General features: G+C 38.4%; 1 protein-coding gene across 2 annotated transcripts in view; it reads right to left on the bottom strand.

Annotated features, from left to right (window-relative positions):
• LOC138184627 (fibroblast growth factor branchless) overlaps nt 1–16,695 on the bottom strand; it is a 214,301-nt gene that overhangs the window by 174,606 nt on the left and 23,000 nt on the right. The window lies entirely within an intron of this gene.

The following is a 16,695-nucleotide window of genomic DNA, read 5'->3' on the forward strand; positions in this document are numbered from 1 at the left end:
ATCCTCAACCAGCATTTTGCTACAATCTTGACTTTTGAGATTTCTATCTCAGGAAGCAATTTACCACATTTTTCCAGCTATCTCTTCCATCTTCGACCGACCATAAGCTATAGTTATACAATTTGATGTCGTGAATATAGCCATAAAGTGCACGTAGTTGATAATTATACGAATCGTTCGGTTTAAGCGAAGATCTCTAAAACTACTGCGAATAATTGACATTTCGATAAAAAAAAAAAAAGAAAAAGAAAAAATGAAAACAGAAACAAGCACAGACGTACCGTAGACGTTACTTGTCTAAAAAGAAAAACGTATTCTTCGGTTCAATTCGGCAGAAACTGCCTGAAAGGACTATGAATAATTGATATTTCGGTAAAAGAAAACAAACATACTGAAAAACTATTTCGTCCAAAAAAATCTTCCCTTCGACATTTATCAAATTACAAAAGAAAAAGTTTACATGTTCGTGCGTACATTGATGTATATACGAAAATCAGTAATCGTCGGTGCCACATGGCGACCATTCGTTGACAGGAGAGGAATATACGACTCTTCTGCCTTGCGTCCAAGTTTGAATTCTTTGATCTTTCTCGAAGGATCGAAAAGTCAGCGATCCTATGCAGCTTTAAACGTCCTCACGAGCCGTAAAACCCGACACTGAAATCTGAAACGTGGCCCAAAGATCGATGGCGAACATCGCCGGACAGTACGACGTACGACGCGACGTGTAGTTGATGAAAAAGAAGTAAAAACAGAAGGATTTGTGCAGGCTCCGTTTCGCGCCTCGCCGGAAGTGGTGGGTGCAACCAACGGATCTGGCAGCGAAATTCGAGAGTCGTAGATTCCTTTTTCGTAGATTTTTTCGGGTACGCGTTTGCATACGTATTCGCGGCAACACCGTGTAGATCCGGAGGCTCGATATCACCGATTTATTGACGTTCTTAAACGAGAAAACACACCTTGCGATCTCTTTCGTATAACGATTTCACAAGTGTAAACGTCTGCCATGTTTTCGTTTTGGCAAACGTTCCACCGCGAATGCGGTATCGCGACGATAAGTTTTCGTTTATCGCCTTATTAATTCTTCACACCCATTCGTAGCTGGAAGACGACACTTTAACGCGATATAGTTGGAGGAGCAAACAAATTCCTAGGTTTAAGAGTAAAAGTCTTCATAATAGATCTAACTAACGTTCTGACAATCGATATTTTTGGAATATCCAAAGTGACAGAAGGAACTTATATTTCATCCGAACTGATCAACAGTACAGTTCGAATTTTAAAATTACTCGCCTGTAAAAAATAGGAAATGTCAGTTATCGTGTCTTTCCCCTATACTCTTCAATTAAGAAGCTTAGTAATAGCTTCCGTCCACGACTTGGTTCGCATGGTCCATCGATATACTCTCCTTTCGTTTACATTGAGTTGCATTTTTATCAAATTGAAAGAAAATGAAAAAAAGGATCTATAAACATAGATCTGTCTCGAAGAAAGCTTCGCCATTGTAAAAATAATTCAGTTTCAAGCGGATGCAAAATAACGTCCAATTATTCTCTTGAAGAAACTTTGTCATAAATTTGTAATACGAGTCGTAAAATGAAGTGTAATTCGGAAGAAGAAATTTCGAAAAAACACGTACGATATTATACAAAAGACATATTGTACGTACATAGTGAAAACAAATGTTTTAGAAAAGACTTAATAAGGAAATATTATAGGTACGTACTTGCGTATAACGAAGCTTGTAATATTTTATTACGTATATTCGTAGGAAGCGACTATATTATTAACACCCAGTAAAATGAAGAGATTTACATCTTATAAACACATTCTCGTTGCTATTGCTGCAGCAGTTTCACTGCTATAACGATTCAACGAATTACCTATACACGACAGCTTATTTCCACCCCAGCTATTACGAAATGGATTAGGTCAATTGTCGTATGCATTATAAAGTATTTTATAAGTAAATGAATAAAGTTTATGTCGATGCAAATCACTGTACAGTAGCTAGTAATTCTGGAAGATGAAACGCGTAGTCGTATATCTCGTAACGCGAAAGCAACGTTTTGATTAAACTTTATCATGCAGATTCATCGCGATATAACGGTCGAAGAAAGAAATTATAAGTAGCGATATTACGACATTACGAAAAGCAAAAGGATGTTAATATATGTATATCGATCGTACCATAATCACAGATTCTTTCTTCCACCATGTGGCTTCGTACCGAGGCTTTCTCCACGATGAAAGCTGGTATCGATAATTCTCCGAGTAAAGTAGTCGCGAAGCGAACTACGTGTATGTTCTCAAAGTAATTTTCATGAAATAATATATTGCGCTACAATATCTGGCGATGCAACAACCTGGAGATTCCTCTGTTCTCTGCATAAAATCATCCTACCGGTTTCGCGCTAGACCGATAAGAACCGCTTAAGGAATTCCTACAGATCGATAATTAGTTAAAGAGACGCTATAATTTAATATGTCATCAGCAAAATCGATACATGCTCGATTTCAATGCGGCTGACGAGATTTTAATACGATAATGTGGAACATCGAAGACTTGAAATAGACAGTTCCATTTTAAATTAAGGACTTTATCAACGATTTAACCATTTTCGACCGCTTAAAATACTTGTTTTATAATTAGTACTCCATTATTATCTTTTATTAATTTCCCTTATTTTTACACAGTTACAACGCTTGCGGTTTCCGCTCGTTCGAAACTCTCTATTTTACTAATTGTAAAATTTAATAAATAAATAAAAAAAAACAACATCGTAATACAATGTTTCCTGTAATAATCACACGTATTTAGAAACTTGGTTTAAGATCGACTTAAGAGTCTCTTAGAAAAAGTATTCCGAAACGTGCACGGGTTTTTTCAATTTCAATTATTCAAACGTCTTAGGATATTTACCAGACAACGAGGAGGGATAAAATTCGCTTACACACCAGCGATTACAATCGCTACTTATTGCTCGAGTTACTAACCCGACTATGTACGTACCAGGTATATGCGTATAAATGTGTTATTCGCATGATAAGAATGAGTTACGATGCATTTTGTCGTCCCGGAACAGGACGACAAAAGGGCCACTAGCGTTGGCTGATCTGTTGTTCGTGTACAGCACACGTAGCATAAACGCACACTCGCTATTTACTCATTTAAATATTTACAAGGTGCACTTAAGGCGCTTGGATGAGGTGCACGTGAGTACGATAAGTATCGTGGCTCCGCTATTACGTAGGTGTATCGAGCTGAGCCCACACGTTAACGTGCGCGCGAGGAAGTAGGTACGCTTCGATAATTCGATATGCTGATTGGATCTGCTTGAAAACCTGCCGCATAGTTTTGGACACTGTCGGCTACATTGACATTTTTCCTACTTTGTGACTATTCAATTAGTCGTAAATAACTTTCCAATTCCACAGGACGGAATTCCATAGAACCAGAATATACAAAAAAGGCTAGTTCAAAGTCTGCCAGACCGATTAAAACGTATTATCCAATCTAACGGACGTTAAATTTGCCACGATTTCTTAAAATTTCTACCCATATCGTAATAAATTATTATTTCTCGGCAAAAGATATATCGATCGAAAGCTTAATTACTGTGCGCTATATGAGAACTGGCAGCTTAGGGAAATTTTCGAACAATACGCGTTATTTTGAAATTACTTTTTACAACTAGTTGAGACATATATTTATTCCTATCGCCTATTGGTACACATCCCAGAAATATTTACCAAGTATATCGATATTAATCGTAGCAATTTAATAATCGCGAACGTACGAATACTTTTGTGACTCGTTGTAAGTCACTGAAAAGCAAAACAAATTCCGAGTAGAATCAAATACTCGTAGGGCCAAGTTTCGCTGAAAATTATACGAGATGAGATTAATGAAATATCGATGTAATTTTTACGACTATCCCTTTCGTTACCACGCGTCGCACATATGCGACACACCACGTAGTTGCTTTCCACAAGCTCGCATACATATTTATACGACGCATTTTAAAAGCCGCTCGAATTATCTAAGCGCTTGTCATTTATTATCATTATATATGTAAAAACACGTGTCAGAATATGTAACGTCTCGAAAATTTGAAACCTGGGTTGTAGAACAGCGACCGTTTCCTTTCCTCCGATAGCGAAAAGGTTAAAGGTCAGTTGCGATCCGTTTCAAATGCAATTTCATTTGATACGTAAGCTTTCAAATTACGTTTAGCTGCGTCAAGTGTCAAAATACGGTTTCCAAATGAACGAAACGAATCGCAGCGAGTGAATCTTCGTTCGAAGAAGATGCAACGACGTGTTTGCAAAGCGAAGCGATTAATTCAGTCAGGAATATCATCTCGGATGCTCCGTTTAAGAAGAGGTGGAACAGAGTTCCCCGTTTTTAAATACAAAACTTGGTTCAAGCGAGAAAGATCGTAAATTCTTTTGAATTGAAATAATCAATACCCAAAATTGAATTAACAAATTCTATGTACCTGAGATATTTACAACGCTTTATGTTATACAAACGCGTTTCCGTATTCTAGAAGTTGAATAATAGCTAAATACAAAGAACTTATCGTCAAAACTTCGATAGAAACCGACGCAGAAGCATAAACTGTCCGCATTCCTTTACACGCGGAAGAGTTTCAGTCTCCGATCGGCTCGTAATAATTAGGTATATGAAGAAGCTTCGACGGATACAAAATTTCCTGTACACACCGAAGCACGATTTCTAAGAAAGCCTTTTCTGCAATCGCACGTTCAAAGATTCGATCCGTGCGCGGAAGCGGACTGTTACTGGGTAAGTGGATTCGTTCGTCTCGATTCGAGAGGTATAATTTTCGCGATGGTACTCGCTACGATTGTCTACGTGCTTTATTCTAGCTGCGGTCGAAGCGTGGTTAATTTCTCGCTATAGATCTCTTTAGTACCACCTGTTCATCTGGTATGCGCTTCGATTAATTCGAATACAGCCTGGAAATAGTCATTGCACCTTCTTCGAAGAAAGTCGACTCGATATTTATCCACCGACGACACACACGAACGAAGGAAGGGAAAACCGGTCCGATATTAAACGACATACATATGTATATTTGCACGAACCACCTAGCCGCGGCTTCTCGATTATGCCTTAACGGTTGGTTACCATATAACCGCTGCTTTCGATTGCAGAAGCTGCGTTTTCGCATAATCTATCATATCAATCGTATCCACCATCCGTACGAATGATCTACAATCTGCACATACGTTGGTTCTGTAATCAGCGAAACCTCTTTGAACGATATCGTGTTAATTTATTCAGTGTCATTTTGCACCAATTTAACGTACGTTTGTAAAAACTTTGTACTTTCCACGCAACCACGAGAAACGTTGTCGAATGCCTCCAATCACTTCCGATCGAATGAAACTTGAAGATCGAAAACCCGTTCTTAGAAATAATCGTTTCTGTTCGTTTATCTATCCGAAATTATTGCTGTTTCGCGTAAGGATGCCAGTTGCACAAGATATTAAGGAATATTGGAAGAGGAATATGTGCAAGTAATTTAATTCGAAGGTTATTAGTAACCGCTTGGCTGTATTCAAAGAGAAAATCATTTTCTTAATTATTATAATTAAGCTGTATGAAATAATCCAATTCGCAATGACGTTTAAATACATTTATCATTTTGTATTCGATATATCGGTGCTTACTTTAATTTTGTTTATAATTTTCATAATTTTAATACGATTTATTTAAAAAATCCAATGTCAAATCGATGTTGCGTATACGTTCCAATACAAACATATTCGTAAAGCCAATGGAGGCGTGTACGTAGCGTCTATTGTTTTCAAACGAAGGAACGAAAGCATTTCACATGGTGAAACGAAAATATTTCGATAAGATTAATAACGTTGGTGTATAATTTAAAATTATTTGTACGCTAGATACAGCGCGACCAAAGTAACTTAATCTGACGTTTATAAGGTTAGTCTTCGTACTCCATTTCTATCGTAACCGTACGACGACGCCAACCATGCTAAGTTTACCTTAACGTAATCGTCTACAGTCTACTTACGTGCCCTATGGAAACACGGATTACGTAAATCGAGATAGAAGAGGAAAAGCCGTAAGAAATTCTTAATAAAACGAAATCTCAGAGAGGCATTTGATTCGTTCGATAAGCGCATCGTCGAGACTCGTTCTAATAATTTTCGAGAAATTGCAATATTTCCGACCGGAACATCGGAATTGTACAATTTTTCAATTCTGAGTTCATACGAATTCAAATAAAATAATTAATAATAATTGTACGAGATTTAACTGGAAACTTGCAAAGGAGCTTGTTTTTTATAATCTAATTGCTCGGAAACAGGGATTTTTTTCTATCGACTTTGATATTTGCGATTGGAAAAATGGCTGACATTCTAAGCCACGTATCAAACGGTTTCGAGGAAATATTAATGAGTTCGTGGATTGCGGCACGAGCGAGGCAATATTGCGACAACGCGCAAGAAAAATATCAAAAGTATGCGTTTGGTGCGCGGCAATGTCACCCAAATGAAAGTTAATTCTCGCTAAGATACCACTGTGCGTGAAAACAAGCGATTGTCGAACATTAATTCAAACGTAATCAGGCGAGTCGCTCATTAGCGCCAGTCTACAAGTAACAATCAGTCAGTAACTACCTCACGAACTCTCTGTCCTCTGTGTGTAATCTTGCCTTCCTGGCCTGCTATATAAACTATAAAGCACGCAGCTACTGTGCTTGCACAATGCAATAACTCGCAGGCCTTAATTGAAATCACCACGAAAGGCTAACAGCAGCAGCGCAATCTCTATCGTAAAATGTTCCTCGGAAAAATTGACATTAGTATATATACCGGGACAGGTTTCGTGCATTCCTCAAAGCTAATTACAGACATATAAATGTAACGTCTACACCAATGGTAATTCCGAACATCGAGAAAATTTTTCATAGATGATTTTTAGGATAATTAAAATTGACTTAAACGAGCACATATATCCTTCTAATATGCTCGAACGATTATTATACTCTTAATACTCTATACTAATAACAATACTCTTTAACATATAACCGTATGCGTATTTACTTTCTTATTTTTATAGATGATTCTGACGTTATCCTGTCATGGAATAAATTTCTTTCATCTCTTCAATTATTCATAACAATTTGTGTGAAATACGTATCAAAAATAGGAACTTTCGTATAATTTACTCGTCGTTCTTTTGCAATAAACTATATATTATCGATTTTCAGTATAAACACTAGCGGCAAATAATTTCTAATAGAAATAAACACATTTCAATAAAAATAGATGATAAATACGTTCTAGAAGATTTATATACAAAAAAAGAAACTATTTTCTATAACTAAAGATAGAAACCCGTGTAAACTTAATGTAATTAATTAATTCTTTAAAAATGAAATACGCTTAAAATACTTGTGCCCTGTAACTGGCAACCCATATTACTCTGCAGTATAGTGAACCATCCACTGTCTGGAGCTGTTCCCCTACACACGTGTGACTTGTATTTTATCGTATTACATACATATATTCCAAAATATCTCAAATCTTAAAAATATACAAAATAGAAACAATTGCGTGATTCGTGCATGTAAGATTTATTTATACTAATATATATATTGTATAAGTATACTATACCTCGTTTGAATATGCACTTGTATATATATATATATATATATATATACATACCTGTATACATATATAGTATACACATATAGTATACACATATAGTAGAGTAGTATACACATATAGTATAATTCTAATAGTAACTCCAACTTTTCCTTTATTTATTATTTTTCTAGTATTTTCATAGTATCGTAGCAAATTTATAATAAGATAAATAGGATGTTTTATTGCAGTAGCGGTAGCGGTAGCAGTAGCAGTAGCAGTAACAGTAGCAGTAGCAGTGGCAGTAGCAGTAGCAATAGCATATAGGCAGATAAGCATAGATAGTAGCAAAGTCGCTACTCCCAATGCTACTACGCCCTTTTTTCTAGCTTTCACTTCTGTTCTTCGTTTTGTCTCAAATTCTAATATTACGTTCATGTCCAAATTATGAATTGTTACGCATTTAACTCATTATGTGCGCTTTTATTTTGTTGGTCAGTTGTATGTATACGCTATGTTTATGTTTTTATGCTTACTTATAATATAGTTTATGTTAATGCTATTTATATTTAAAATGCATATTTAAAAGCATGAGTTAACTCGTTTGCCTGACTTGGCAAGTTAACACGTTCATCGACATACGAAATATAAATACTTGCTGCAAAATATTATATAACAACAAATAGTAGTAGATAGCGCGTTTTTCATTTCATAATGTTATCCAGTTATTTACGTTATTCGACATTGTTCAGTTACCGCTATTCGTCTTATTCGAATTATTCTAAGATATTTAGGAACGCCAGGCATCAATGGCCATCGTAGCAGCCAACGTGTCAACTAAGGAAAGCAGACCTATATTTTAGTCGGTAATGGTCGGCAGTTACGGTTTAACCGGCAGTGTAGCACCGAAAGTTATGGACATTTTGAAGTCAAAGCTCGAATCTGGCAAAACGGGCTTGTGACCGCAGGAATCTCGTGTGCGGAACTTGGCGTACGTGCAATTCGAACAAATTACGATGGCGCTCGCTTACTCACCGACGACATCGCGACGCCGTAGAGAGAGAAAGACGTAACGACAGCCTACCGTGCAGTGGAGAAAGGAAAACACGAGTCATAAGCACGACTTACGGACTCAGAAGAGTGCCGCGTCGCGTCGTGCTTCTCGCTTCACACTTCTCACAGTCGGCATTCAACTTCCTTCGTTGAGAGACACGTGCTCTGACCACGGTGCGCGCGAACAGTGTTCGTATTCAATTAACACTAATCAGTCTTGATTTTTTAATGAAATCCAATGAACTTTCGTGCGACAAATGAACAATCATCGTATCACGCGTCCGTAGGAGTGCCGATCGATCTCTGCAGTCGACGCGCCAAATTTTAAATTGTACCGTTCGCCGTTTCTCTTTTTCTCTTTTACGTCAAATGAATTTTTCAAATTGTGCTACTTAGACAAAGATCAATTACGTGACTATCGATCGGGTTAATAGAGCTTTCTTGGTTAATAGATATATATTACACATTTTTTTAACTTTTTCTTCTTCTTTCGTCTTTCTGGTATTTTATGATATACGAAAGTAGCTTGTAAGTAGCTTGCAGTAGTTTGTAAGATCGATTTACAACGAAGACATTGAAGTTCGATTAATCGATCGATCGACGAAGTATGTTTCAGCGTGATCTTCCCTTTTTATTTTCAAAATTTAATTTAATTTTAAATTTCGTGACAATTAGTCACGCAAAACTAGTAATGCAAAATAGAATGTACATAACGAATACGATACGAATACATATGCTTCGTCATCGTTATGTACTACATATTATTCACCACTAATAATTGACATAGCTTTCCACGCTTCTTACATTTTCGTTGCTCTCATTTTTAAATATTGTACAACTCGACGTACATCGTACAATAGAAATTGAAAATTATTAAAAGAGTCTACGATGAAGGAGTAAAATATTTCTTGTGGTAAGAAAGACTGATATGTACAACGAACTACTGCAAATAATCTCTATGTAAAATTGCAGATGATAAGTTGAAGTACCCGATAATGTTGAACAATGTTGAAACTCGAAAGTAGGTCGCCAATTTTGCATGATATGTACAATTGTCTCACTAATTTCTTTGCAACAATGTAGTTAAACGAAGATAGTTACGATACCACTTATCGGTGTATATTTTCGTTATCTATTCCACGCTGCAAATTGATTAGTTTGCTCTGTATGTATTCATCTCTGATTGCATAGTAACAAAAAATTGAAAGTTGCTAGTTATCAAAACGAGAGATCCGATTACGCTAATGGAAGTCTACAACACCACGTAGTCGTGAGCATACGTATATTCGATGATTGCAAACCATGGAGCGGTTAAATTATTTAAGTGTCATAAATATTCTTGCAACTTGCAACGAATGCACGTGTCCGCGATCAATTTTTAAGTATCTCAATGGTCCCTTTCGAATCTCTTCTATATCAAAGCGGCATTTCTTTACGAATTCTCCTACTCTCAATTTTGATTTACGTAACATTTCGATTATATTTCACAAAAATAGGAAAAAATAGTATTTCTGGCAAGATGAAAGTTACGCTTAATTCTTCGCGGTCCTACTTCGCATACGATACATAACGATATATAACGATAACGTATAACGTACGATATATCCATTCGTAGGACTGCGGATTAAATTCTGGTAATACTATATGCGCTCGTGAATATAGCGTGATCGCCACGAACCTACTTTAACCAATGTTATATGTACCTGATAAAACTTCGGCTTACTGGCCAAAATCCAACTCACGACACGTTGAATCACTGGGCTCGATCTCTACGATCGGCAAATCTTTTCGAGTGGTGAGGGTCTTGGTGTACGGTTCCTCCGCTGACCTCTGTCCAACTCGCAGTGGCAGGACCGCCTCGGCACGTGCCGTAACCCGTAACCGGCTTCTGTCTTCTCTGTGCTCGCGGTGTCGATTCGACGAGACTCCATGAGCAACGACGAGTTTGACTTTGCGAACATCGTTTTTCTCTGCGTCTGTGAGACGCCTTGTGGCACGATGTTAGTAGAACGCTTTATCGCTGAATTCTTTTAATAATAAAATTGCTATAGCTGCAACGTACTACACGCTACGACGTTATTATAAAAAGAGTTCTTATGCATTTGCGAATTGCAAAAGCGCGCGATCGTTACCCCACTTCTGATTTGTAAGGAAGACTTTCATTTCGTCTGTTGCTGACGGTTCGGACGATGATCTTGAAGTGAAATCGCAGTCACGCCATCGATGCGGCACGCGATCGGCGCGGCACGCGGCATCACCTAAAGCATCGCGTCTTTTGTTTATGCTGCGGTGTCCTCCTTTTCTTATCTCGAGGACCCACAGGACAGGATGAGCCCCGCAGCGTAGAATTCGACGCGAGGCAGACGATCGTACACATCCTGTCGTACATTTGCCTCTTTTTATTATTATTTTTTAGATTATATTATCGATATTACAACTCCTATGATCGATAACAATACCGAAGCTCGAAGAAAATTATCAGACGTTTCGAAACACGTGTTTCAAAGTGGCAAAGTGGCCACAAACTGAGAGCAATCGGTAATGTGGAGGTAAATTGAAAGTGATGCAGATTTCACGAAACCTAGGTGACGATGCATGCATTCAACGCGTATACGGGCGTTTACAATACGACCGCATCACCAACAGTCACCGCGACGCTATGGTTGCAGCGACGGTATCAAAGTACATATGATATCTTCGCCTACAGCAGCTTCTTTTTTAAACGATCTTGTACGTTAAAAAGTTTTCCAAGTGAAATAGAAAATGTCTGTCCTTTTGCGTTTTTTCGCGAGCCAACGTATGGCGCGTATGTCTATCTGTGACTATACATATGTATGTAGAAATTCGATAGAATCAACATTCACACGCATGCATGTATCATTTTCCTATTAACCGTGCCACATCAGAATCGGTCGTAAGAGATATTGCGGAAAATAAAGGACTGGTAAATCGATTCGATGTAGAGATCGACAACACGAACAAATATATGTAAATACATAGGTATTTATGTAGACACCTAATGGGAGAAGAAGGAAAATGTGCCGTTCAACTCGGTTAGTAAAAAGCCACTAAATTAACGATCGTATATTTGTATACTCATCGCAATCAGAACTTAGATGGACAGAATCGATATTATTATTACGCGCTATACAATCTCGTTCCGCCTTGATGCGCCTCGTACCGATAACATCGAAATTCCACGTAGTATAGGTATAATTGCATTGATAGCGAACTGGTGATTTCCTTTTCAATTCTTTCCGCCCGTCAATTTTATCGATTAGTTACTACTCGTCCGATGAAAGTGTTTTAATATAAGTACGTGCTTCGCGACACGTACGATGCGACGAATCAAGGATACAGATTACAGATGAAATCTATTTTGTGTACAGTTGCGCGAGTAAAATAACAGCTGTGACGCGATACGAATGGAATGTTGTGAAAAGAGAAACAAATACGGAGGAAATTAATTTTCTCAGTTATTCGAAACTTTCTGTTGGAAGAAATTATCGGTTATTGAAATGTATTATTTGCAAGAAACGAATCGTTTAGACCTTAGATTGGAAATTCAATCTATCCGTTGTTTGGGTTGTCGGCTTTATATCACAGAGAAAATTATAATCCACGTATAGCATAGATATCCGATATTCGCGTTTCTATTCCGATAGCGCTGAGGCGGAAAAAGGATATAGCATAATAAGCGATCGAAGGACGAAAGACGGAAAAATTCAGACCGATGAATCGGTAAAAACTATAAAAAGATACTAATGTCTCGCGTTTCCGGCTAACGGAATGCCTCGGAGAACACGAAGCACACGAAGCACACGAAGCACACGGAGTACAGACTAGTCTTCCCCTTCTCTATATTCTTTTCTTTGTCAACGAATTATGATAATTTGCCGACGTAACACGCGAGATCCTCGCTGTCTGGCGGGCCAATTATATCAGCGGCTTACGAGACAGAATGTCGACATCGCGGTGCAATGTGCGCGTGATTGCAAATGGGGCAGTGTCTGCCGGGGATCGGCAAAAACCGGCATGATAGGGGACGATCGCGTCATAGGAACGAGGCAAAGCTGCGATCGGAAAGAAAGACCATTACCGGAGGCACGTACTTACGCTAGAAATACGATACCCATGCCGACGATTAACGAGCTACCGTCGATTGCCTCGCAAACCGGTCACGTTTATCTTATTTTTAAGAGTTGCCAGAGTACTCGACGCGATCTTACGCACCTTGCGATCTCGCGGCACTCGTGGAAGCCTCTTGTTTTATTCCAATTCAGCTGCTTTCGTTTCGTATAAATATGTATAATCGGTACGGCGCGGCGCGGCGCGGCGCAGCGCGCCGCCTTTACCGCGGACTTCCATAGCCATAACGGGTGTTATGGCACCTTTGCCGCGTCGTGTTACGCCGCGCCGTGCCGACCAGGAACTTGTCACTCGTTATAAAAGAGAACCACTAATTAGCTTCTACAAAGTCGCTTTTTGTCCGCGTGTTAATATATACTGGTTATAATTCTCGTTTGACGTGTACCCGATGCGATGAAAAAAGAAAGAACGTCTGGACGGGATAGAACGATTATGTTCCTTTGGAAGGTTCATCAACGAACTCGCGATAGTATTTGATAAGTCCATAGAATCCGGACGTTCGTGATGTCGAGGATTATTAATATGATTACTATGATTGATGTACGTTATTGCGGCTGCGAGTTGGACTAATCGGGCAACTCAAGGTTTCTGTAAATATTTTCAATTATATGATACATTATCGGGACTTGTTATCGTCAGATTATTATCTATTAAATAGCGTACGATTGCATACGAGTATATTTATTGTTAGTAGTGATCGAAAACGCTCGATTTCTATTAAGACATAGGAATGGAAGAAATTGTAATAATGAAATGGCACTCGATAGACAAAAACTCGATTCGTTCAAAGTTCCTCCATCGATCTAGTTTGCGTAACTAAACGTCCTTATAAATGTCGATAATATATCACGAGAGAATTTTGTAATAGAAATCGGATAAAATAAACTATGTCTTCTATGATTTACGTATCTTTTTTATGTATCTTTATTCTAGTTTAAAAAAGTATAATTGAGATTGAATTTCAACTGTATACGTATATCCGTGTCTATATCAATTCTCTCTATTTCATATAATTATAGGTTGATCAAATTGTCCGACCAATAAACGATAGAGTTTTCAGTTTGCCAAACAACCACCTAATCGATGAAGTCGTTTCAGACAGATAATCCTCTGATTATTCCAAACGGACAAAACGAAAGAAAAAAATCGTTCGTATAATCTCACATCAGTCTCTATATGCCAATCAAAAGCGTGGAATATCTAACCGTGAAATCTATCAAATTCCAGCAGAACGCTCGGTGGGCAGAGCATCGGCAACCAAATCCGACAGAAGATATCCCGTCAAATCCAACCGGAAAACGTGTTATTAAACACTTCCAGCCAAAGTCGCCGCAACGAAACGGGCCAGAGAAATCCTATTAAATGGCCTGTACGCGCTGTCGGTTTTCTAACGATCTTAAAACGTAATCGTCGAAATGATCGCCACGCCGCCGCGCAGCGTGAACGGGTAGTTGGATAACAAGAGGGTCGCAGGACGAAGGATCATTTTTTCAAAGCATCGATCCTAGATCTCGAAGAGAGCTGCCAGGAAGAAACCTCTTTCCGACGCACTTACAAATAGCACGTTTAACGTTATATATAACATAACATAACATAACGTAACATAACGCAACAGATGAAGAAGAGAGAGAGTGAGAGAGAGAGTGAGAGAGAGAGAGAGACAAGAGGAGACGAAAGATAGAAAGAGAGAATCGAGAGAAAGGCGCAACTCCTATCTTCTCGCGGCACAGTTCAACTGCGAAGGTCGGTCAATGGCCAACGCCGGCTAACAGCCACTAAAGTGGGGAGAGAAAGATGATAGGGGAGAAAAGGACAGCGTAATAGGGAGGAGTGGAGCGAGACCAAAGACTCTGAGAGGGAGAAAGGGCGACGTAACTTGGATGGTACCAGAATATCATTACGTTCAATTGCTATACGGCGACATCCAGCGACCAGATGGTACATGTCAATGCACGTGCGTCCGGAGAAAAAAGGGTTGACATTGGTTACCAGTCCAGCTACTGTAACAAGATTATTCGAGTTGGCGTGAACAACACCAAGCACCGCGGATTCCTCGTTCCCTGGAACGCGGAAATTTCTTTTCCACGACAAAACGTTACCGGACGATCGGATCTGGTGTTTACGAAGCGACCCGAAGGAAGAACGATCCTTCGATCGATTCGAAGAAAAGATCCTACGATAGAAGAAGGTGAACGATCGATTCGAAGAAATTGAAAATAACATTTTTCATTTCGATGAAATATGAAGGGCAGTGGGAGCGGTACCTCACGCCTCGCGCATAATGATGTAACACGCTATAAGAGAATTACCTATTCCGTCTTCCTTCTCAAGGAACGAATTAGATAATGTGTAATTATGATAAAACAAAGAAGCAAGTTTATAATATAGGTAAAATAATCTTTAGTTGGCAAAAAACTATTTGATTATTCAACGACGATAATAACCATATAGGATAGATACGGTCGAGTAATAAATAACTCTTGGCTACTTTGATTAATACTAACGAATACAAATCGTAAAATATTGCGGAAGAAACAGTTGCCAACACCAATCTGTCAGAATATCGTATCTATTGCTACGAACAGGGATTAACATCGTGTATTAAGTCTATTTCCAAATCCATTGTCGCGTCGTCGCGCCGTTAAAGGACGGCACGTAGAGTTCCGCGAATAGCTTGCGAAACTCACAGCTTCTCATTATCATAACCACATTCGCGATGTCCTAAATCGAAAATTCACTTCTACGATCCTACCTAACCCATGGAAAACAAAAGAATAATTCTGTCGCTCGTAAGAACATAAGAACCCGATATTCTCCCTTGTGGTTTCTAAATCTTTATTGCTCCTTTCTTTAATTCATCTATTACAAAATATGCTAATGTTACGCGCCTGTTCTTCTATAAATATAATATAGATATAGCGTTCGATACTTTAAAAATATCGTTCAAATCGTTTCTAAACACGTGGTCCATTCCTCCCGTGATCATTCTGTAACTTTTATTTTTCGTAAAAACCAGAACAGTTTTCGTTTTATAAATAACGATTAATCGTATATGAGTTACGAATTCATCAGCATCGAACATAGTCGAACAAAATATAATTTAAAGTTGAGAATATTCGAACAAAGCCTTTGCCTTCTAACGCATCTGATTCGTCAATGAAATATTTGATATACTATTGCAAATATTGGAATTGAAGATTATGTTGTCACGTATTGTCAATTACGCAAGCGAAACGTTATTTATCTCTTCTATTTCCACGAACAATAAGACGACTTTACGTAAGAAGCGCTGCAGTTTCACTTAATCGGACATATCAAAGCAGGCCAAGTTGTTTCATTGATCGTTTCCCGCAATATACACCAGCGCAGCGTCAGGCATTCTCATTGATTAAACACCCAGAGAAAAAGGCAGCAACTTTACGAATGCTCCGTAAACGATTGCGTCCAAACCGCGATCCCTTGTTATCTGACATAATAATTTCCAGACTTCGCCAAGTATTAATTCACTTCATTTGGACAAATACGAAGAAGCAATAGCAGTCATGATTTCTTCAAACGGTCGTAGACGTTATCCTCGTTTCAAATGCCATATATAACTTCGTAACGAGTTCGTATAAATACGCACGCGATTATTCGTCGCTAATGTCCCGCTCTGTGGTTACCGATTTTATTCGTTTATTTTAAACTGACCTTCCGTAAACGTTGAAATACTTTGGCGAATTAAAATTTACACGCAAAACTAAAATTCAACGACGTCGATGATCCAGTTAACGTTTTTTAAATTCTTACGCCGAGAATTGCAACGCGTCGACTTAAGTATTAATCGAGAATTTTTTCCTATTTATCAAG

This window comes from Bombus flavifrons, chromosome 11 (genome assembly GCF_040668555.2).
Source record: "Bombus flavifrons isolate JBK064 chromosome 11, iyBomFlav1_principal, whole genome shotgun sequence".
Lineage (NCBI taxonomy): Eukaryota > Metazoa > Arthropoda > Insecta > Hymenoptera > Apidae > Bombus > Bombus flavifrons.